Source organism: Myotis davidii, unplaced genomic scaffold (assembly GCF_000327345.1).
Source record: "Myotis davidii unplaced genomic scaffold, ASM32734v1 scaffold337, whole genome shotgun sequence".
NCBI classification, from domain to species: Eukaryota; Metazoa; Chordata; class Mammalia; order Chiroptera; family Vespertilionidae; genus Myotis; species Myotis davidii.
In genome coordinates this window covers 1,277,996-1,283,636 of record NW_006288250.1, presented here as the reverse complement: position 1 = coordinate 1,283,636, position 5,641 = coordinate 1,277,996, and the positions used below count along the sequence as shown (strand labels likewise).

At 39.6% G+C, this 5,641-nt stretch overlaps 1 protein-coding gene and 1 pseudogene across 1 annotated transcript in view; one reads left to right on the top strand and one right to left on the bottom strand.

The window, feature by feature from the left end:
- FUT8 (fucosyltransferase 8 (alpha (1,6) fucosyltransferase)) overlaps positions 1-5,641 on the top strand; it is a 256,928-nt gene that overhangs the window by 1,900 nt on the left and 249,387 nt on the right. The window lies entirely within an intron of this gene.
- On the bottom strand, positions 833-1,388 carry LOC102757129 (annotated as a pseudogene).

Here is a 5,641-nt window from a genome sequence, read left to right as displayed (position 1 = left end):
GCGCAGGCAGGGGTGAGGGGCGCCCGCCGCCCGGGCCGGGACGCGGAGTGGGGTGGCCGCTGCCCTCGGGTCGCGCATCCTTGGATCGGGCAGGGGCTGGAGCCGAGGAGTGGTGGAGAGATGGGGGCGGGGGAGGAGGTGTCCCTCTTCTGCACACCTACATGCCCTTTCGCCAGCAGCTCTGCCCCTGTAGTCACTGACTGCGAGGAGGAGGATGCCTGTGCCTCACGGGCTTGTGAGAGGGGTTCCTGGGCTAGAAACCTGGGGGAGGGTGGGGGGCTGCACACAGACCCACTCCCAGCGAGGGGGCGATGCCCGGGCACTTACGGGCGGGAGTGCCCCTTCACCCTCCACCCCCTTGATGTGGAAATGGTGAGCTGGCGGCTTTTGAGTATCTAAACTTACTTGGGAGGTGAAGTGAGTCTTTATTAGTTAAAGGAGGTTTGTCCTGCGAGAGCGAATGGATGGTAGGTCGCAGCACCTGTTCTCTCACAGTGGGGACTGCAATCTTTAGAAACACAGAGCGCCAGGGACGCAGTGCATCTCTTAAGTTCAATGACAGGGTCGTGGTTAGTCATCCCTGGTGAGCTTTTAGCGTTTTGCCATATATTAGCTCGCTTATTTATTTATTTTAGTTGTAGAAATGGGAGTATATTTTATTTAAAAATTAAAAACTGAAAGAGACTTAACATCAGTGGTGTGCCAGTATAGGTCGGCAGGAGAAAACGCTGATAAGCTTTGTCTTGTTTGATACCAAGAAGATAATTCTAGTCCGAGCTTTAATATGCTTCCTATGTTTTCTGCTGCTTTTCATTTTTTCCCCCATATTTCATATCAGAGGATTGATAGAGTCTTTAAAACTTCATTAACAGGAACAAATCCGGTATCCACAATTCTTCTCAAAAGGCACTCCAACCCATCAGATAGCCAGGCAGTTGCATTCTCACGAATACTCTGTCCCTGAAAAGAAACTCAGTAAGACACAGGCGAATCCAGTGAATAGAAGAGGACATCTATTGAGTTTTGGAATGTTTGGTGCATTTGGATTGGTCTAGGTTTATGAAACCTAACCCTCCCGTTGTAAACAGGATTCGAGTCCTTCCATAATAGATTGTCCATTTACTCTATAGGCCAAGAAAGCTGCTGGTCTCTAATGCCATGTTCCTCAGTCATAGAGCCAACACTCAGTAGTTCAACGATAACACAATAAATTATTTCTCTGGTGATAAGGAAGTCAGACACTACCACTAGAGTGTACATTGTCATGGCCGAGGACATGTGCATACAGGATGGCTTCTTCAGCTTCAGGTTGGTCATTCCAGCACTAAGAATGGGGGTCAGTACAAAGTCTCATGTTGGTGGTGGCAAGAGCAGCTCTCCGTCTCCATATTAGCTTTTTGATTGAGGCCTTGGATAAAGGCAGGGAGAGGTGTCAATCTACTTCCTGCATTTTAAACTTATCATAGGTAATTGACTGAACTTTGGCTTGGCTCTCTTTAGAAACTGTAGGAAAGGTTTCATTATACTAGTTTTTTATTTTCCTTGTTGTTCTGGGGTTAATTGAATTTTCATTTTCTTAACAAATTTTATGTTTTTATGCATAATTCTTTTAAAGGGTGCATCCTATAGAAATCATTTTAGGAGAGAAATTATTTAAGCACCACAGTGCTACACTGAAATAATGGCGTAAGTTGTATTCTCCCTTCAAATTAAAAACAACCTAAAATGTTATGCCAAAATAATAAGGCCCTGTAAGTTGCTAGCCTTGTGAAATACACTATAAAATGTGTATAGAAAGCCTTGGTTACTTGATTTATAAATACAATAGTAAGAATAAGGTGGGAATTCAAACATTTGAATTGTGATTTTACAGTTTAGTATTTAAAAATGTAGGGAGTTAGAAAGGAGTAGAAGGAAAATAGAAGGGTAGTTTGGAAGCATGGATTTTCTTTTTGCTGCATTATAAATAGAGAATTCTACTTGAAGAGCTGAACAGCTGGAATGAAACTTGCATTGACTGCAGAAACATGCTAAAATGTATCTTTAATCAAGTATTGATCTCACATGAAGAATAAATTGTGGTTTATTAGGATAGTGGTTCAAATAATTTCCATAAAACATACCACTACATAGATTTACTTTAGGATCTTCTTAAATTTTAAGAGTCACTTGAAGTTGTTTTCCTACAAGTCAGTTCTGCTTGAGATGTATAGGTTTGAAAAAATAATTCTGATTATATTCTGAAATGTTTGGATACAAATTTTAACTACTTATTTTAAGGAATTGGAATGTATTTAAAGGTGGTGAATTTTGAAATTTGCTAGTGGTTTGGAAAAATGTGTGTTCCTTGTTTATTTTTTTCAAAGTGCAGTTTATTAGTAGGTTGGTCTGGAGGGGGAGCTAGTGCCAAAGCAAAGCATAGCTTAATATGTTTGAACTTTTAAAATACCCCAAATCAGATTTTTATGACAAGAATAAACATACATTTATTTTTATTTTTTTAGAGAGACTGGAAAGGAGGGAGGGGGAGAGAGAAAGAAAGAGAAACATTGATGTAAGAGAGACACATTGATTAGTTGCCTCCCACATGTGCCCCTGACTTGGGCAGGGATTGAACCTGCAACCTAGATTTCAGCCCGTGTGTGGGAATTGAAACCATGACCCTTTGGTGCAAGTGCCAGTGTTCTAACCATGGAGCAACACTGGCCAAGGTGAATCATACATTTTTATTGAAAATAGTAAGGGACTTGATATGGCATATACCTGTATATAGTTGTTTGTGGAGTATATATATATTGTGTATTACAAAGTACTTAAAAAATCTTTTCGTGATCTGAAATAATGGAAAGTTTAATGTTTAAGGTTTATTGAATTTCTCATTTAAAATCTCTTGAAAATATGTCCCAAACTTAGAGTGTGTGATAGTAGTTTCTTAACCTTCTTGTGCAGTGCATCAGAAGGGAAGGAGTATATCTTGACCCTTTGTGCATGTTGCATGTTCTTAAATTTTTTCATTGTAATATATACAAGTCTTAAATATCAAAAAAGCTTCAAGTAGAGTTTTATGGGCAAAGATATCACTTATGTAGTAGCATAGATATTTATCAAAAGTAGAGGTACTTTCAATAAAGAAATAGACCCTTGAGACATCTCTAGAGCAAGGATCCCAAGATCACTTATTAACTTCTGCCTCCTGAAATATAGAGCAGTGAGTCCAGCTGATCTAAATTCACATTGTGCCTTTGAATATGAAGCAGTTTTTTGTCGTTGTTTTTTGTCTCTGGTACTTTATTTAGACGTTTCACCATTCACATTCTTCAAATTATAGGCTACAAATTGGTAATGTGTATATTAAAATTATTAGAATATTTAGTTTCTGAGGATAGTGATTGAGCTGTGTGTTCTCCATTGCTCTTGTTTATGTAAATAGAATCTCAATGCTGATAAAATAAAAAAATAGATTCTTTGAAAGGAATGATAATATCTGTAAGATAATAGTGATGTATTTACCATACTTAAGGCGTTAATGCTATAAATTAAACAGTTTTATGAGACATGCTGGAATATTTTTATGTATCTTTTATAATGTCTTTAAAAAAATATATTTTATTGATTTTTTACAGAGAGGAAGGGAAAGGGATAGAGAACCAGAAACATCGATGGGAGAGAAACATCAATCAGCTGCCTCCTGCATCCCCCCCACTGGGTACATGCCTGCAACCAAGGTACATGCCCTTGACCAGAATAGAACCCGGGACCCCTCAGTCCGCAGGCCGATGCTCTATCCACTAAGCCAAACCGGTTAGGGCACAGTGTCTTTTTGTTGTTGTTGTTGTTGTTGACCCCCAGGAATGAACCATTACCATCTTAATTGTTATTTTTGATTTAGTAAAAACTGCATTTAGTAAATCTCTTGGTTTAATTAAATGGTAAATCATATTTTAGCACATTTATAAAAAATAAGAGTCTCCATTTATAATCATAAGAGTAAATATAAATATGTAAATAAATTTATTTTATAAAAATGAAAAACAAAACTAAGATTTTAAACAACTCTGAAACCAAAAATGTTACTATTATATACTTTTATACCCTTCATCAATACTGGCCCTTTGCTACTTTTCAGCTGAGATACCTACTTTGTCTTCTGTTGTCAATAGTAGTATAGTGAGTGTAGCATTTAGAGGACCAATACAAGATTTCCTTTTAAAGATTTTCTGCTTATATTTCTTTTTTTTTAAAATATATTTTTATTGATTTTTAGAGGGAGAGGAAGGGAGAGGAAGAAAGAAACATCGATGAGAGAGAAACATAGAACAGCTGCCTCTTGCATGCCCTTCACCAGGGATTGAGTATGAAACCCTGGACATGTACCCTAACTGGGAATTGAATTGGTGGCCTCTTGGTGCATGGGTGGACTCTCAACCACTGAGCCACACCGACTAGGCTGGCTTATATTTCTTTACCATAAAGTATATGATTTTGTTTTTGCAATTTGAATTGTTATTAAATTGTAGTTTGTTATAATGAGATATTAAGCATGTTTAAAAGTAAAAGATATTTACAAACTTTAAAAAATTCCCAACAGAAGAAAATTATATGGGATTATGTATGCACTTAGATGTATTTTTTAATGGATTCGTCTCAAGTCTCAATATTACTTTCTCTTTATGTTCTACTCTCATGCCTACATCTCCCCTTCAACCACCCTCCATCATCCCACAGTTTTCCCTTTGGAGTAATTAGGAATCAAACCAATGAAATGATCCATATCACTCCCCTGACATAGCTTTTTCTTCTGTGATTAAATAACTTTATATCAATCTGTACAATATTCTAAACATATAACCCATATAAACTTTATGTGATACTGTACTTTTTTTTTAATAGAAGAAGAGCAAATATGGCTGATGGGATTATGTCATGTATTTCAATATAAGAGTTACTTATCTACACTAATAAAAGACAAACATGCAAATTGACCATACCTTGCTATGCCTTAAGCCACGCCCACCAACCAGTCAGAGCGACTATATGCAAATTAACTGAACCAAGATGGCGGCTGGCAGCTACTGAGCTGGAGCAAGCAGGAGGCTTGGTTGCCCCAATGATGGAGGAAGCCAAGCTTCCCGCTTGCCGTGGTGGCTCTGAGCTCCACTCAAAGCAACAAAGTTTCAATTATAGAAGATAAATAAACCCCAGATACCAGCTTTCAGCTGGCTGTGGCCACAGAGCTGGAGTGAGCAGGAGGCTTTCCTCCTGCCCACCCTGGCCGGCTCTGAGCTCCCCTCAAGGCTACCAAGTTTCAATTATAGAAGGTAAATAAATCCCAGAATCAAAAAAAAAGAAAAAAAGGAGAAGCTGGGAGCTTCCATCGCAGGCGGGCTTGGCCAACCTGAAAACGGCCCTTAGACCCTCACCCAGACTGGCCAGGCACCCTACTGGGGCCCCAACCCTAAAGGGCGTGTGACCAGCTGCAAACAGCCATCAGCCCCTCACCCAGGCTGGCCAGGCACCCCAGTGGGGACCCCCACCCTGAAGGGGGTGTGACCAACCTGCAAACACCCACCAGCCCCTCACCCAGGCTGGCCAGGCACCCCAACCCTGATCTGGGAAACCCTTTAGGGCAAACCAGCTAGCC